This window comes from Hermetia illucens, chromosome 2 (genome assembly GCF_905115235.1).
Source record: "Hermetia illucens chromosome 2, iHerIll2.2.curated.20191125, whole genome shotgun sequence".
Classification (NCBI taxonomy): domain Eukaryota; kingdom Metazoa; phylum Arthropoda; class Insecta; order Diptera; family Stratiomyidae; genus Hermetia; species Hermetia illucens.
Window position 1 is genome coordinate 132,014,498 of NC_051850.1, and position 19,814 is coordinate 132,034,311.

The 19,814-nt window shown below is 42.1% G+C and overlaps 1 protein-coding gene across 1 annotated transcript in view; it reads left to right on the plus strand.

The window, feature by feature from the left end:
- Positions 1–578: 578 nt before the first annotated feature.
- The window catches only part of LOC119649949 (tyramine/octopamine receptor), a 121,497-nt gene continuing 102,261 nt past the window's right edge, over positions 579–19,814 (plus strand). The window contains exons 1-2 of the mRNA XM_038052370.1: positions 579–588; positions 12,027–12,059. The gene's annotated coding sequence lies outside the window, so the exon portion shown is untranslated. The remainder of the gene's footprint in view (positions 589–12,026; positions 12,060–19,814) is intronic.

Below are 19,814 nucleotides of genomic sequence, written 5' to 3' on the forward strand. Positions count from 1 at the left end.
GCTGATGAAAGGACTTAAACACGACGCAAACTGGTAAGCAGCAACAGCCGGCCGACGAGTAGCGAGTTATGAAACCCTTCATCTACAAAGCCAGGAGCCACTTACGTTTGATGGCGAAGGCATTTACGGTTGACGACGAAGGCGAACAGGGAGATCCATTCCCTGCTTCGATTCTTCCCAGGTGGTCCATGGATTCCACGTTATAATATGCAAGGACCAATTCGCCAGGGAATCTCTCAGTTTGTGCGTTGCTAAGCTCAGCGACACCTAGAAGGGCGTGAAGCTGAAAGTCATCCCACACGACGAGATCCCCATAAGACCGCTCGCTCGCATCCGGTTGTCGATGCTTCGCATTGATAGGAACAATCTCGTCCAATCCCTCTTCCTTTAAAACCCCAGTATTCCCATAGATGAATTGATGGTTTTCAAGGAGAAACCCCAAGAAAATGGGCAAACTTTTTTGAAGACTGTCTGGAAGCATTGGAAAAGACGGATCGTAACATGCGTCTGGGAGTCAGGACGCAAAGATGAAAATGTTGTGCTTCGCGAAACCAGATAACCACCTGGATCCATTCTGACAGTTACATGGTGTATACTATCACTCGTCCAACGTCTCCATTATCGCGTCATTATCTTCAATAGTCGGCCACCGAACCATAAAAGGCGACAGCGTGGACAACATTACGGCAAAATTTAGATTGAAGCTTTCGTTGCTGCTTCGATCACAAAGAACGACAGTTGTGGAATCCCACTTCACTGAAGTTATGCCGATATGTGCAACAATTTCATAACACAGTTCGCCATTGGCTGATAACATTCATCGGAGATATTTAAATTGTTCATCACAACAAAGAGGGATGACAAGAGGTGACCTTGACGAACAAGAACAGAGACATAGAGTGATTTTTATGTACTTTACACACTCCGAACTATACTCTTCGGATCCCGCTGGAGCGACTTGCTCCAGCCCACGAGCTCTTCTGGTACCAGGTATTGGCAAAGCATTCCATATTAATTCCTACACCACAAGATCAAGCACCTTCTCCAGATCCAAGAGTGCAATGTAGAGAGAACGATGTTTCGCACGGTATGTTTCTCCATGAGTAGCCAGGCCGAGTGTAATCCCCCGACTTCTCTACTGGCGTCACGGAAACTCTCAGGGATGATAATGCCGACACCATATTGAATATGTTAGCTTCCAAAGTAAAGTTTATAGCCACTTTCACTGCGTTCGCGTTCTATGTCACAGCTCATAGCGCCACGACATCGAACTCTTTGCAAAGCGCAGATATCAATGCGCCTCTTGCAAATTCGTCTGTCTTACCAGTGCATTCAGCGGGCACACACGGGCTAATTTGCTCACGTGCTAATAGCGACGCCTCGAGTACCTTCGACGATTTCTCAAAAGGCCTGGTGCCTGTCCTGCCACGACGTCTGAGGTTGACGGAGACTTTAACATTTTTCCGAAGCTTTTTAATCAATTGTATGAGGATTTTTTTAACGACATTGAATTCATTTTCTTCACTCACCTATCGCAGAACCTGCCACCAAGAGAGATCAGGTAGGATTTAGCATAATAGAGTAAAAAAAAACTTTCCTTTCCTTATCTCCTCCCCCTAGACCTCCAATATGTTGTAGCGTGCAGTGCCGTCAGACTACGTGAGTCCGGATGCTGGACAACGAAGTCCTACGGCCACAGTAACATCCTAGATGAAATAACTCGAGAAATCTAGGCATCCCCCACGGATTATGTCACACGCAAGGTGAACTTCACGAGAGCGAAGTCCTACGGCCACAGCAACATCCTAGATGAAATACCTCGGGAAATCTGGGCATCCCCCACGGATTATGTCACACGCAAGCTGAACTTCACGAGAAACTTTGCTGCGCACCTTCCAACCAGGGCAAAGTGGAAGACCGGCGGCGTGTTGCAAGACTATGACACAGTATTCTTTACGGAGGGATCAAAGATGGCCTATGGAGTCGGTGCGGGCGTTTTCTCGAATACACACGGTGTATCCAAGTCGTATGGTCTCCCAGGTTTCGCCAGTGTATTCCAAGCGGAAGTACTGGCGATATTGGAAGTCTGTCGATGGCTGTAGCGTGATTCGAGCCCCAAGCGTAACATAGCCATTCTGACCGACAGCCAAGCGGCCATCGAGGCCTTGTACTCAGCGACGACATCTTCTCGGCTGGTGGGGCAGTGCAGAGACGCGCTCAACCGTCTGGGCGGCACGCTCAAGGTCACTCTCCTCTGGGATCCCGGGCATAGGAATATAGAGGGGAATAAGAGCGGGCTGACGGATTGGCCAGGCAAGGCTCTGCTCTTGGCAGTCCCTCGGCGAATACAGTCGGTGTTCCGCTGGCGGCTGTCGGGGGCCGAGTCTACTCGCACTACCTAGCAGGCGCGGGCCTGAGATGGCGAAGGCTTACAAGCTGTGCCAAGTCAAGGAGAATTTGGCCCGCTTATAACATAGCCCGATCCCGAGAGCTCCTGTGCCAGACACGTGCAAATGCATTCAAGATTACGGCAGTCTGCACGGGGCACTAGCCCATAGGGGACCATGCCGCTAGGCTCGGCATACCCTACAACTCGCATTGCCGAAGCTGCGGAAAAGGAATGGAAACCCTCAGGCACTTTCTGTGCGATTGCCCAGCTCTGGCTGAAGTCAGGCTGCAGACACTGGGTAAACCATTCTTTGGGGACCTCAGAGAGATTTCTAGCGCATCAAGGCGCTAATTGGGCTCCTCGGAGCGGCCACTGATACCTACCTACAAACATTTCCTTTGTTTATCCTTATCATTGTGTCCACCGTAGGCATAATTAACATTACTTAAGAAAGTCTAACAATTTTCCTTCCTATAACTGCAGCAGTAACATTTTTTTATTCACGGATGTGTATGGCAGAAGAAACGAGGGAGAAGTGCTCGGCGCTTCACGCATGATGTATGTTGATCTTTCATGTAATAATATTCAGATACACGATGGTTTCATTCGTATGTAGCTTCATTGAACGAACCCGATATTCGACTGGATGTGGTACTGACATTTCATCTAGCAAAATAGGCAACATCAACCTACTGTTATTTTGTTAATAATGATAGAATTTCCACCAAACTTCCCAGTAGGCTGCTCTATATGAATGCTTGTATTAAAGCACGTGGTGATCAACTTTGCGGGTCGAAGGTGAAGTTAAGGGATTCGCGGTAAATTTTAAAAATATATTAACTCACTATTATTAACTTTATTTGAGTAGATATTGGTAAGGTATTTCGGAGCCTATATGCCATATATAGAGGCATCATCATGGCCTTTTTCAAATTTTACTATGACCCCTTTATGACCGTCTCACTTCCCCGTTTCGCAATGGGTTTCGAAACTAAGACCTAACTTCGCAAGTACTAACTATATTCGGTGAAAAAAAATGTAAACCCCTCTTTTGCATGTATGGGGACCTCCTTTAAATTCCACATAGTAACTCACTGAATGGGTAATAGTTCATACTTCCCCCTTTCCCACCAAATTTGGTGTCAATCGGTACAACCATTTCTATGAAAAGAACGTGTGACAGACAAACATAAAAACAGACAGCAAACATATTTTAATCAGATTTTGATTTTTACACAAAACCTTAAAAAGCTTAAAAAGCGAGCTGTCTTTTCAACAAGTAAATTCTCACGGGTATTTGATGCATTCCCCGGTAAATCCGCGCTACTCACTTTTTATAAAGTGAACAATCACAAAAACGTCTGATTGTTTTGTATGAATTTCAAAACCTAGAATACATTTTCCGGAGTCACAAAAGGATATACAGCTCTGTAAGCACTTGTACACACTCACAATGCTGTAAAGCGCGCGAGACAACCGCCAGCTGTTCTGAAACTAAAAGGAGAAACTAAAGAGCTGTTGAAACTTATAAAACTTTTTTATTAAAAAGCAAACAAATTCCACAATAGATTTTCAAACATTAAAAAGAATTAAAGGATGTTTATAACATGATGCGCACAAAAAAAGGGAATATCTGGTTACTAAAAACGGCTCTTTTCGCGATGAGTTTTTACCATCAAGTCCTTTACCCATTGTTATATAATACGTAGTACACCAGACGAAGTTTCTGCAAAGTGAATTTAGGAATTTTGAGGGAAATCCTACAGATGTGGGTGCCTTTGGTACATATTCATGCTCTCCATTGCAAATTCAAGTCCTCTGCAAATTTACTGGCTTTTTTCAGTAACAATGCGTCCTGTCAATATTTTCCGCATCACATTGGCAAACAGTCAGAAAAGGCAAAAAGCAAACGCTCGACATGGCTGCATTGATTAGTGTGCCACAGAGAAAATCCTTTTATTCATTCACTTGCGCTTTTCGCAAACATTTTCAAACTCAATAGTTCAATTTTTCCATTCCCAACTGCCAATAAATCAAAGATGGGATTTCAAAACTGACTGACAATTTGCGATATTCCTGGAAAAATATGGACGGATTTGCAGGAGCGCTTTTATGGCCTTTCGCTGCATGGATTTTATGGGTGAATGTCGGCGTAAACACATAATGCATTGATTTCCAACAAAGTGCTTTGTTCACTTTCCAATGCCAAGATAAAGTTGGGTGAATTTAGAGGGAAATGTGGACCTGGTGTATTCAATTTGCTCCAACCCACTCGTGTGGCAATTTGATTTTATGGATGTTTGTGGTCTCAGGAATAACAAACAACCATAGAAAGGTCATGAAATTCAGGGACTTTTCGAGTGATGCTGTTAAGAGCTACATAACCGCATTGCGTGATTTTGAAGGCATTCTTTTCAAATGTTCCGGAAAACCACCCCTACAGAAAACATGAATAATGGTCCGAAATAATATTCTTTTATTGCTTTAGGAAATAAACTACAGTCTTCCAAGTCCGCTGCTCTGGAAAATGGTATATGAGTTTCTAACAATCCATTTGTCCTTGGAAATATGCGAAGAGCCTTAAGAGCGGCTGTGGTTATGTCATTACAATAAAGCATTGATCCGTATCACACAGTCCGTTACCACTAATGCCGGATATATCTTAAGACATTCAAAACCATTAAAATCAAGCGATTTTAGGTAGGTGATTCAAAGTTTTCAACTTGTACCAACTGGTCCTTCAGGTTGGGGGTTGGGTGGGCTGACAACCCTACACGGAAAACCAATGTTACGAAGAAACAGAAGCCACAGCAGCCTCGGACAAGATGGACTTTACAACGACGAACCCGGCAACGACAACGCAGTAACAATTTGCGCATTTTCTCATGGAACATGCGCTCCCTGTACAGAGGTGGAGCTGCCAAGTAGCTAGCCGATGCCCTGGGTTGATATAACAGCGTTGCTGGAAACGCGTTGGACAGGAACCGATATCCTGGAGAAGAGCCACTACACCCTATGGCCACTACAATCCATCCAGTAAACCATGTGTTGGGAGTAGGTTTCTTAGTCAACCAGAAAATGAAACTTGCTGTTATCGGCTTTGAAAATATATGCACTCAACGTTTGCGAGACCAAATTTAAAAATATAAGCCTCATTACCGTGCACGCCAGTACAGAGGAGACTTCACAGTCAGAAGGGGATACCTTCTACGAGGCAGTTGAGCGGACCCTCGAAGCCTGTATCAAAATCATATTTGGAAATTTAAACAGTCAAATAGCGACGGAGCACGTATTCAGGCGATACGTCAGCTCCCATAACCTACATAGGGATACCAATGATAGCGGACTGCGGATTATTCAGTTAGTAGTATCACACGAAATGGTTTGCGCGGAACGCGGTCCAGAAAGATACGTAAGGCTCTCTAGAGCACCTTCACCAAACCACTTTCAACCAAATTGACCACGTGCTGATTGAACGCCGTCACCTCTCAACCTTGATGAATGTGAATCGCTATCTGGTTGGCATAGTGCTCCACCACCTACAATCCCCTCGGACAATCAGGTGAGAGTGAATACTCAGACCATTCACAACACAGCCCTCCCTAATAGCTACAAGGGGGAAATGGATGCCACAAGAACAGCAGCTAACAGATGTCCTGGAGATGAAGCATCAAAAAATGATCTCCACAATCACCTGAAGAGCACTATCATTGATACGGTCACAAACATATTTGTCCCCAATCGTAATCAAAGTCGAAACAGCTGGTTTGACGTTGAATGTAAGCTAGCAACAGAACGGAAGAACGCTGCACACCGAATAATCTTGCATTCTCACGCGCAGACACCTACCAAGGACTTCTTCGAATGGAGAAGCGACTTCACAGATTGAAAAAGGAAGCTAGGAGAACCAGTCTGTGAACTCCAAAAGTGCAGGAAGCAGCACACCAGGCGCGGAAGTTTTACCAACAAGGCAGCAGAATGAAGACTTATACACCACAATGTTCATACTGCCGAGACAAAGAGGGAAATCAGATTTCCGATACAATGGGCATATTGGAGTGATGGGTTGAGTATTTTGATGAACTACAACCAAAATACCGGTGAGTTGGAGGTCCCGCCAACTGAGAACGCCGGGCAACTACTGCTTCCACGAAGCATTGAAGAGACAATCCGCGCAATCCACCGGCTTAAAAACCGTAAGTCGCCTGGAGCCTATGAAATTACAGCCAAATTGGTTAAACACTGAGGCGACCACCTACACCAGATGGTTCATCAACTGATGCTGAAGGCGTGGGACAGCAAATTAATGCCTGGCGACTGGCAACGCGGCATTATCTATCCCTTACATAAAAAGGGGGACATCACGCAGTGCAGCATTTATAGAGGCATCACATTGCTAATTACCATCTACAAGATATTCTCCTCTATCTTGCTAGGCCGGATAGCTCCATGCGTCCAGAAAATCATTGGCCCATACCAAAGGGGCTCCACACCAGGCAAATCAGCAACTGATCAGATTTTCTCTCTGCGGCAAGCAATGGAAAATCTTTTCGTCGCCTTTAAAGCCGCCTATGACAGCATAGCCAGGGTAAAACTGTACACGGCCATGAGAGAATTCGGTATCCCGACGATATCAATAAGACTGACTAGCAGCAGGATCACTCGCAAGACCATTCGACATCAACAACGGTCCAAGACAAGGGGTTGCCCTATCACGTGTCCTCTTTAACCTGGCCCTGGAGAAAGTGATTTGCGATGCAGACGTAAATACGAGAGGCACGATCCTCTTCAAGTCCACCCAGCTGCTGGCCTACGCTAACGATATTGACATTTTGGGAAGAACAACCCAAGATGTACAGTCTAATCTGAAGATAGGAGACTAAAACTTTGAGACCGTTGAAAATTTCTCCTATCTAGGGTCGAAAATCACAACCGATAACAGCTATGGCTATGAAATCCGCGCACCGTTATTGGCTACCAACAGAATCCATTTCAGCTTGCAAAAACTGTTTCGCTCGAAACGTCTCACTATAGTGTCAAAGCTCTTACTCTTCAAGACTATAATCTTGCCAGTCCTTATGTATTCCTCGGCAAGCTGGGTTCTTAGCAAAAAAATTGCGAACTCTTGGCCGCGTTCGAGAGAAGAATCCTCCGAAGAATTGTTGGCCCCTACATGAGGATGGACGATTCCGTAGCATATATAACGACAAAATCTATGAGCGATACAGGTTGCGGTGGGCGGGTCGCTTGATCCGCATGTATGAGGATGATCCACCCCGGAAAGTCTATAAGGGCAATATGTATGGTAGAAAAAGAAGACGAGGCAGACCCTGCCTAAGATGGAGGGATGGCATAGGTCAGGATGCCCGACAGCTTTTAGGGATATCGAATTAGTGAACCTCGGCGCAAAACCGGGATGTCTGGAGTTCCTTATTAAGGTAGGCCTAGGCCGAATACCGGTTGTTGGGCCGTTGATGAAGATGATGATGACTCCAAATTTGATAATACTTTGCTAAGAGAAATGATCCGACCCATAACTTCTTGAAGTCATACTTAAGGTTCTCCTTATGAGATAGATTCTGGAAAGTACTAAGAACTGGATTCGCTAGGATGCTCAAAAGGCTGCTCTGATTTAACTTTCGCCAACCACGAGGATAATAGTAAACGTCACACCTGAAAAGTGTACGTACACCAGCATCCAAGTACAATCAGGAGGAGTACCTATATGTAGCTGCAGTTCAAGCAGATTGAGTGAGGTGCATGTCTTCCCTTCAAGTCATAAAATCCCAAAAATATATGTAGAAATAACAAGCCGGAAAACGGAAACTCGAGCATCCAGTTAATAAAAGTAGAACTGGAATATTATTTTCGGGCATGTGTTAAGTAATAAGTCTATGGTTCTCTTCCGTATAAAGACCGACATTAATTAAAGGTTTTAAGACAATTTCTCAGATACAATATTCAGGGTAAAACTGTACACAATCATGAGAGAATTCGGTATCCCGACGAAATTGGTTAGACTGACTAGGCTGACCCTGACCAATGTGCGAGGCTAGATAAAAGCAGCAGGGTCACTTTCAAGACCATTCGACATCAACAACGGTCTACGACAAGGGGATGCCCAATCATGCGTCCTCTTTAACCTGACCCTCGAAAAAGTGATCCGTGATGCTGAGGTAAATGCGAGAGGTACGATCCTCTTTAAATCCACCCAACTACTGGCCTATCCTGACGATATCGACATCATGAGAAGAACGACCCGAGACGTACAAACTGCCTTCATCCAGATCGAGCAGGCGGCTATCAGGGCGAGATCTTGGGCTGCACATCAATGAAGGCAAGACAAAGTATATGGTGGCAACGTCAGCATCGAAAACAAACCAACCAACAACATCAAACCGCACTGGTCAAACAGGAAGAATAAGTATAGGAGAATACAAATTTGAGACCGTTGATAATTTCTCCTATCTAGGGTCGAAAATCACAACCGATAACAGCTACGATCACGAAATCGGCGCACGGTTGTTGTCAGCCAACAGAGCCTATTTCGGCTTACAAAAACTGTTCCGTTTGAAACGTCTCACCATAGGGTCAAAGCTCTTACTGTGCAAGACAATGAACTTTCCAGTCTTTATGTATTCTTGGCCGTGTTCGAGATAAGAATCCACCGAAGAATTTTTGGCCCCCTACATGAGGATGGACGATTCCGTAGCCACAATGACGAAATCTATGAGTGATACCATGACCCTCCGGTTGTAGATAAAATCCGGCTCAATAGGTTATGGTGGGCGGGTCATTTAATCCGTAGGCATGAGGATGATCCAGCCCGGAAAGTCTATAAGGGCAATGTCTATGGTAGAAAAAGAAGACGAGGCAGACTCTGCCTTAGATGGAGAGATGGCGTAGGTCAGGACGCCAGACAGCTTTTAGGGATATCGAATTGGTGGACCTCGCGCAAAACCGGGATCTCAGGAGTTCCTTATTAAGGCAGGCCTAAACCGGATACCGGTTGTTGCACTGTTGATGATGATGATAAAACGTAAATGTAAAAGAACGAAACTACCAACAGGTCAACTTAATGTAATAACATAAAGTCTAGCCTAACTTATCACTAGGAGTATATAACAAAAATATGCAAGTCATTGTGGATGAAAACTCGAAAAAAACCTCCACCAGTAGGATGGGTGGCATGCGGGATAGAGATGGAGATCAGCAGCTAGGAAAGGCTCTAATGATAGGAAGGTTTCAAAATTTGGGAGTCGGAGTAATTGCCGATGTAGAAGAATACTCTACCTTGGGAATCAAACAATCTGAGAAAACAGATGAGCCCGAGGACGATTATCGTCGACGATCTAGATCTGCATGGTCATGGAAACAAGAGGATTTGGATGATGTTGACATTTGACCAGGAAGTTAAGGGCATGCCGGGCAAGGAAGGCATCGATACGTGAGGTCTGGCAGGACTCGTAGAGGATCAGAAAATGAAGCCGAAAATGAGGAGTGGTCGAATAAACTGCAATTTTAGGATAGGCTTCAGGGACCTGAAGGCACCATTTGCACGGCTTAATGCCTTCGTCATATGGTGGACGTGGGAGAGACAAGAATTCATTGTCGCTCCGAGGTATGTGACTTCTTTCACAGTAGAGATAGTATCGTCGTGGATTTTGGGTGACACAGTTCTGATGTCACTCCACATTTTCGATGTCATTCCCATGTCTCGCATTTGTCGGGATTTAAGGAAAGTTTCCAACGTGTAAAATAATGGCAAACCTCGTCTAAATAAGAATTGAGATGAGCTTCAAAGTGGGAGATGCCCTTGGTGGAAGCCAAAAGGATGAGGTCATCTGCGGATACGGGATACGGGTATGGAGTTGGTTTGGAGATGTCTGCAGTGAACAGGGAGAAACTCGGAATGCCGACGAGGCACGTATAAAAGGAGGAAAGGTGCTGCTAGATATTAACTATGTCGCCCGTCTAGAAAGTTAAGTATTAGCTAATAGAGGTGTAGATGGAAATTGAGGATCTCAGAAACTTATAAGCTTTCCTTAGGTTAAGGAGACAGACTATGTTGGGTGTCCTCCAAATAATAATTAGAGGGATATCAATCTTGAGGACAAGAAGTGCGTGCTCAACCGTGTGTTTAGTTCGGTTGCGAATTGGCACTCGGGAAGAGTGCTGTTGGAATCACAGTGCTCGTCGATGAGGAATTTAATGATCCGTTCAAAAATTTTGGTGGAGGAAGATGGAAACAATGCGAGCACTTTCCCAATCGGTGGGGAAGGGGGCGTTAACGAGACAGTGGTTGATGGATGAGGTCAGTATGATAGAAATGTTGAAAGGGATTTTGTCAAAATCCACTGATTTTTTGTTTTTGGAGGCTGCAATCAGTGTTTCCACTGTACTTAGGCTGACAAAGTGAATGGGGGAACGTCATCATATTCTTCAGGATGGATAAGGGGTTAGGAGAAAAGATTTCGGCTTGGATTAGAGCGGTAAAATGTTGGTAAGAGTTGGAATTGGTCTATGGATTAGCTTACAACATTTTCGACGCTTTGATCACGAATGTGGAAAATGCAGTGGTGCGTTTAAAGGGAGTGATTGGGTAGAATGTTCCCCTTTTCGATTCGATCGATTTGTCTAGAAGAGGGAAAGTTTTGAGTCCTTGACAGTATGTATACAGGGGCACCTTTGTGGTTTTTTCAGATGTTTTGGTTGGGTAATTTCTGAGAATGCTCGAGGTCAAAAAGGTGATCGCTATTCGGAAAGTGCTAAACAAGACCTTTCTTTCGATGCCCCACACGCCAATAATCAATGGAAAAAAAATGTGCACCTCTCTTTCGCATGTATAAAAACCTCCTCCCGTCTTTAAACTCAACGTAGATACATACGTGGGCGTGCATAATTCCGGCCTTCCCACCAAATTTCGTGTTAATAACTGTAACCGTTTCTGAGAAAAGTGCATGTGACAGACAGACAAACAAACGATTTCAGTAAAACAAAACCTTAATAAGCTTCAAATTTGATGAATTTAAGTTGACTTGTTGCATAATTCACCAAAATCAAGTGCAGCCTATTAATCTAAAACTACCAAGTCGGGTAATGACGCCAAAAATACGTCAAAAGAAATGCGTAGGGTGTTTATATTTATAAAATAGGACGTGCTTAAGAAATATCATACGTTCTTATGTTATGCAATCACAAATATTCCTCCCACAAAGAGTAAATCCTCAAAGTTCGCGCCAAGAAGTTATCCCTTCTGAGTAAATAGAATCTTAAAAGTTTCCTCCATGTAGGCAAATTTTTGGTAAATTTTGAATAGACACATTAGGCGTGCGTAATCTAAACATGTTTGTATGGTCCCATTAACATTTGTAAATTTCTTGAAAAGTTTGATAAATTTCGTGACGATATATCAAAAGTTATAAAAATTTATTCATAAATCTTCTCTAAGCCACATTTATAGGCGTCTGGAAAAATAATCGTGGGCGTATTGTACATAATTACATCTCAAAGTTAAAGTTATCTGACAGAGGGAGGCGGAGCAGATAAAATTAACTTTCAGTGGCGTTAATAAAATAATTAACTAATTACAACCTTTTAAGCAGTATCTAAATACTCTCTATTTTTCTGATTTCAGATTCCCATATGCTGTACTGGAAAATTCGAATGGGTAAGATTATGTTACAATAACTACTTAAAACAAGTCGGAATACCGGAAGCTCGCGCTTCGGGTATAAAGGTTTTGTGTTCATCTTATGTAAGAGACGCACATTTCTCTGTCCGTATATAGCTACAAATCCAACATAATCCTTCATATTTTTCCAAACTACGAGACATACGTACATATTAGAGCCATAGATATCATGCTCACCCTAAACAAACAAACTGCCTATTACCTGCTGTACACATATATGCACATATCTAAATTTATCGTACCCATATTTCCAATTTACGTCTTATATCTATCTGAATTAGGCACTAGCCGCAAAGTTCATTAGCACGCATATATTATATACCTACATATACACATGTCTGGTTGACAAATAACTAAAAAACTAAAACAAAATAATTGTCTGCGACCCAATTCATAAAAATTCATTTCGTTGTGGTATTGACGAATTGATATGTGATGATGACGTCATGCGGGTTGTAGAGTACACGAAATTCACAAAAAATTGTAAAGTTTCACCCCCAATAACTTTGTTAATAATAGTTGGATTTTCTTCAAACTTGACCAAACTGTGCATTATATTCTTCGTTACACTCATGCCAAATTTTGTATTTCTGAGATGAACATAAGGGGGGGTGCCGGGTAAATTTCTAAAATGTGGAAATATACTATTATTAACTTTATTTGTGCAGATATCGAAACCGGATATATTTTGAGGCCTAGATTTCGTAGAGATGCACCACTGTGATTTTTTCCAGATTTTTCGGTTGGATAGGTTCTGAGAACGAGACCTGTTACACTTTTTGTGGGTCATATTTTCAACCCTTACTCCCCTATGTTTCATCTAATATCAAATATTGAACCAGATTCGAAAAGTACTAATTGAGACCTTTCATTTGATACCCTACTTGGCTACATTCTGTGAAAAAAAAGTTTGCACCCTCCATTCACATGTACGGAGAGCCTCCCTTAAACTTAACGCAAGATGGCGCCACTTACTGAATGTAAAGGGATCACCAGATTACATACTCTCACCAATTTTCGTGACAATCGGTCTAGCCGTTTCCGAATAAATCGGGTGTGACAGACAGACAGACAGACAGACAGACAGACAGACAGACAGACAGACAGACGGACAGACGGACAGACAGACACCGTCACCATTCTAATAAGGTTTTGTTTCACACAAAACCTTAAAAATACACAATTGCTTTGGAAAGAGATCTCATTCTAAGAAAAGAATGTCATGAAGGAGTTGAAAAAGATCAGAAATACATAACATGGGCATACATGGGCATAACGCGTCAACTGCACCTAAGCGGCATCGCTGTCGGTTGACTGAAATATGCTTTAGTTGCCTCCAGGCCTTCTCGATTGTACATGGGGGAAGACATCCCAAATCATCTGAACTCGGTAACTCCGACTCTACTTGGAAAAAAAACAATTTAAAGTATCTGAGCTCGCCAATCCTAAGGTAGTCTGCAAACCATAACCAGCAATGGAACTTTCAGTCTTTCTCAATATGTGACCTACCCACTTCAGCTTCCAACTTTTAGCATTTCGTTTGAATTTGTGTTAGACTGATATTCATGGAGGCTTACAGCTTATACGTAGCAATGTCAGCCCTTATATAGCCCTAGTCAAGTTTTAAGGAGATACAGTTGATGTAAAGCAGCCTCAGCTTGAGACTAGTATTGAGGTCCTTGCATAATTAAGCCAAAATTACTACCGTCGTCATAAATTACTTAAGTATCCAAATTGAGTAGCCCTCAATTTCGTATGATGGAAGAGAAACTCCCACAAACTTGATCTGGTTAATGAAAAGTGAATTCTGGAGGTCCCTGAAACAATTCTTCAGATAAATGTTAAAACGTACGCTATAATGGAAGATCCTTTTCTATGCGACGTGTGGACAGCACTTAGCTAGAATTGTTCAATTTGAAAATAAGTAGGTTACTAGCTCAAACCCCTCTACCAAATTTTAAGACAGTACGCAAGGAAGTCTGTTCATACCTCGGTGATATATTAACTGGATGTCTACCTTAATGTGCCACTGGCTAAGTTGGTAGTTGACGCTGTAAAAATCGACCAATAGTAGCAACTAGTCAACGACATCTGGGTCCTCACACTTACCTAGATGAGATCATTCAAGTTCCTTCTTTGCCTTTTCAATATTACGTGTTGGAGCCACACTTAGTGCAATTCCTTGGAAATTAATTTTTCGTTTCAATGCATCTCATGGTATTATATAGGTTTTGCAAGTCAAATTCAGAATTTTTCAAATGAATTCAGAATTTTCCGAACCAATTTCAGAAACTTACAAACTAACTTCAAACTTTTCCAAGTCAAATTCGGAATTTTCCATTTCAAATTCCGATTTTTCCATTTCCGATTCAGATTGTTTTCAATATTTTTTTAGTTCGGAATTTCTTAAAATAATTTGGAAAATTCTGAATCAGACTTGCTAAACCTTCATATGGAACACAAAAAGGATCTTCTACCACCTCCATAGCACGGCAATACTATTAATTGAATCAACACTTTGTAATGACATGTTGTGGATTGCTCGACAGTCAACAAACAATCCTATGTCGCCACAATCAACGAAGAGGGGAGAGCTATCCCAAGCCTCTCCTTAAACATGGAACATCGCGGGCACATATCGGAATATAAGATGGGAGCTAAAGCTGGAAATTACAAGAAAGGAAATGTAACGGCTTGACTCCGGACCCGAGTTCCGCTATCGAGAGCAAAGATCCAGGGGAGAGTGTTTGGAGAAGAGAACATTGTGGCCAACGGTATCAAAGCCTTTGGCCAAATCGGTGTAAATAGCGAGTATCTCCTGTAGTAAATTAAAACATGTAGCAACGAAATTGGTAAAGACCAAAAGGTCTGAGATAGTAAATCGGTGTTTCACGAAACCATGCTGTTTTTTCAGAATGAGGTGACCGAAATACGCGGTCAGCCAGTCGGAAACGTATCTCTCAAGGAGCAAGACGAAAGAAGAGACGTGAGCCGGTAGTTCATGGTTAGTGAATGATCTCCGCTCTTGAGATTAGAGATGATAAGGACCTCTTTCCATAGATGATAGAAATATTTATTGAAGTATTTATTTATTGAAGTTAATGCAGAGAGGTAAATGTGTTATTTACAGTTAACAAGAAAAAGGTTAGGAAGCCTATCGGGACCATGTTCGACATTGGTGTCAAGATTACCAATGAGAAACTCAACTAAGGAAGCTGTGAGGAGAGAACTGGCGATAGATTCGGAGCAGTCTGGATTATGAAGAGGCATAGAGGGTGCAGTAGTTGAGGAGATGAACATAGAAGAGAGTACAAAGATCGTAGAATTGCGGAGTGGAATCATAGCTTTCGGAAAGTTAAACTTAACAGAATTACGCGCAGTTTCGGAGGTTGGAAAGGAAGAAATCGAGAGTGTAACCCCAAAATGAGTCTCTTGTATGATAGAACGCAAATATCAATGCGCCTTTTCGGAAGTGCTTTTTCGAGTTCCGCAGTCTTCCCAGTGAGAGTGCAAATATTTATCGTCCAAACAAGTAAAATACCCTTCCCGAATTGTTTTTCTTTTAATATTGAATTCTGCCTCTGTAAGGCTGTCCAGGATTTACAGCTAACTATCCAAGTAATCTGTCAATTTCTTCCATGATAATAACTAGCAGGATTTATATTTATCGGAAGAACAAAATATTTTATTGAATTTGCTTAAGCATGAACTACACTAAAACTCCGGGTGGAACCGTCAAATTTCCGTATCTAATATAGGAAAATCTTCTTGCGAAAATATCTTTAATCACTGCGTTCGACGAACCCGAAATAATCCCAGGCATTCTCTGGGACTCATAAAAAAGGCCATTCCTAGCGACGACACGACGAAGACGATGGGGTGAGACGCCCCTCACGAACCTTTTTCTGCTATGGATTTGTTTGAAAGTCCGACTCGTAAAACCTTCCACACTTCACTCAACTATTTCACGGCTACAGTAAATCCGTCCGTTCTGCCGGAAGGAATTACAGGATAAAAACGGTGTGCACTCAAGCGAAAACCCGTAAAACGCACACACTCAGTCTCTTCAAATCGCCTGTTGAAAACGAGAAAACCACTCTAAAGAAGTTAGTTTTGCAGGGTCGTTATGTATTAGAGTTGTATTATACATGATTGGCAAGGGCCCCATATGATGTTGTTATGACAGGAGTGCCATAAAATAAATTTATCAAATGTTTACGCGACTTTTCTATTCCTTGCACTAGTAGTTTCTTGGAACGATCAAAAGCGTATGCCACCACCTTGTTGATTGCCAGTTTTTGGGCCACTACGAACAAAACCGCTTTACACACGATAATTATTACGGTTACCTATAGGGAGATTACCAATCCGAATAGCTAAACGATTTCCACAAAGCCACTGCTACCGCCACGGAGGAAATCCAATGGAGATGGGGTATTCTCAGTTCCCCGTAAATTATTCAGAAATTAGCTAAGTCTTCCTAGTTTCGCCGCCACCGCTAATATTACGAATATAGTCGTATTGAAATGAAATTTATAATATATAAGCTTTCATCACTTAGGTTTACACAGGAAGTATATTAACTTAATTTTCCTGAAAATGGAGTACAACTTGGTATTTGCCTACCACGGAAATTGCTCACGAAGCGAACTAGATGGCGTGCAACTAATTCACATTAACGATGCCACTCCCGCAAATCAACTGTTCGATCTTCCTCGAGCCAACATCCACCCAACAACGGTACAGCTAAACTCCAACATTTGCATGCACAATACTTCGCTTTACCGAAAAACCAACGTTAGTAATGCAACATGATTAAATCTATATGCAACCAACAACAAAAAAGGTTAATAATCCTTTTCGAAATATTGGCTTTCAAATATAGTATTGAAAGGAATTGTAGGATTTTACGGCAAGTTAAAAGGTGAGACAGTTTAAACAGTGTAAACAGAATAGAGAATAAAAATTACCAAATTATCATGAATTCAATAGGAAATTGAAAGGAGAGTAATGAAGGTGTTGGAGTGAGTTTAGTAGGAGGAAAGGATCCGCTCACCACTAAGCCGACAGAACGAAATTTAACGAACGCTAATAAGACATGGACACTACAATATTTCGACCCTTTTGCTGAAAAAGGAAAATTTAGGGGCCCATTAAAAAACACATTCGTTAAAGAGAAGTAAAAAACACTACATGTTACCTGCCTCCGTTCTCGGTTTTCTGAACAGAATTCAAGCTCCTTTCCAGCCTTACCAAGAACCGCTCCTCCCCTCTTCTCCGTCATACATTTCTAGGACAAACCACTCGTCGGTCATCCTGAGTAATAGATTCCATTGCATGTCAAAGTCAGCAGTGGTCAGGCTTTGTTAAAGTGTTCCAGTCAAAATATCTACCTGCATTTACCTCATACGTCGACGTAGCTTTTTATCTGAAATAATATCAGGTGAGAGTACTCCTATGATACGGCAACCTTCGAGCGACCTTTCAAGGAACACAAAGCGAGCATTAGCGCGGAGCTTGTAGTAGAGAGAATTATGCATACCTACAAAGAACAAGACTTTATTAAAGCAAAAGGAAAAGACCTCGAGCTTGGATTTTAACTAGGACTTTCGCCCACTCACGCCCACTGAAAATGTATAACTAGCAATATGATATATGACTTATCCATTCCTTACTAATCTATTCTAGACATCTCCATTTAATAATAATAATCGTTGGCCCAATGATCAAGCCGTTGAAGCATGTTAGAGCCCTTGATTCAAAACCGTAACAGTGCACTACAGTACACTGTACAAAGCATTGCAGTCAGCATTGCGCTCGCCCTTGATTATTACCCTGATTTGACTCAGCTGCTTATTCACAGCTGAGACGACTGGTATCCGATTTCCAGTTACAGTATAAATCCCACTGCCACCAGTGACATTTGAACCGCAACCTTCCACTTCAACAGCTTAGCGTTCTAGCCAATGAGCCGACCGAACACCTTATCATCTTGACCTTTACGCCTTCGGAACGAAGCGTGGTATTCCTTGGCAGGTTTTTCAACCACTTGGTAACATGGTAACTGCCTTGCTGCTACGCCTTCAGCTACTCCCTGATATTCAAATAAATTCTTTCTTCCAAACTTTAATAGCTACTTCTTCGTCCTTTTCAACCACGCCCGAGGCTCTCCCTGGATGCTTTGAAAACTAAAGGGAATGGAAAATTGTAATTTGCAAAACAGTAAGCAGATATTCTACCTATAAACGGCATCTCTTTAAAGGCTCTCCGTTAATTGAACCTGAGAAAATATTTTTAACTAACTTCCTTTATTCATGTAAGCATAAGGTAGACATCGTGTATCAGACATCCTTTAAACTGTCTTCCTTAAACAACTTACTACGTATCCTTGTTAAAGCCAACTCTTCCACTTCTTGTTTGTCGTTAACTAACACTGTCGGCTCTATATTCATCCACCCTATATATACGTATTGTATAATATTCACAGGAGCCAACTGTTGCTCAACTAAAAGATAATACCAAATATCGATTTTCTCCCTTCTAGATAATAAGTATGAAACATTCAAACCCCTTTTATGTTCTCCGTGATTTCCTGGTTGTCTCTCGGTTCTTATATTTTCAGATCCAGGTGAAATTTTACCTGAACTTTCAGTGCTTTTCATGTGTATACCCTAGGACGAGGATATCAATGTCCTTAAGCCATCTCATCGTCTACAACGATCGCTGTTGTCGTCACTGATAAGTGCTGTGTTACGATCTAATATTTGTGTTCCTTCTTGGTGATGTCAGGAAAGTTATCTTAATCCATATGGGTTGGAAGTGCTTTCCTAGCGGTAGATAATCAACCATTTACGATGCAATTTTAAAATTTCCATATTCTAAAGAGATAAAATTATGTAGAGAGGGTTAAATGAGCTGGATATATAGGAAGTGGAATTGTTGGAATCATTGTGAAGTTTTTATAGACATTTGCATATGGATACAACCCATCCTAGGATGATAACCCACTTTCGACACATTTTATGGGTCAGGAGTATTCCCAAAAGGCTAGTATTCTTATAGAAGTTTCCTTATCCAAATTTGCAAAGAACTCAGCCAAAAACCGGAAACGCTTTAGGTATGAACAGAGTTTTGGTTTTCTTATGTAAGATATCTAAATCCACGACTATTCCATTCACATAAACTTTGTCCAAAATCTTCGGCAACTGGAATCTTTCTCATTGAGTGGAAAAGGTATCACAGTTAAAATCAGGGCAAATGTCTTCCGGACTATCTTATGGCCTGCAAAAGAATCATTGGTAAAATTATTTATGTAAATTACTTATCACCTTCATGGAAATGGAAAATTATGTTGGTCTGCACGGGACATTGGCGTTTTTTACCGAAATCGATTACCTTTTTTTCTTTTTTTGGAAGTATGGTAGGTCAATGCGTTTACGCAACTAGCCTGGAACCGTTTAACACATTACTTCGGGCTAGCCCTCCCGTTCTCCCCGCTTTGTGATCCTTCAATTCAAGGAATTCCTTTCACCAACGTGAGGGGAGGGGAGGAAGGGAGTTGTTGTTAGTTCAGGGAACCCCTTACCGTCCGATCCCTCTGCAGGTCGAGTTCAATCTTCTTCGCAATAAGAAGAGCTCGAGCATAACGCGCAATACGATTCCAGCTGGCTGCGCTCTTCAGCATCTCTCTGACAATGTTGTCTGGAGAGAGCTCCCCTGTGTCTGCATAAA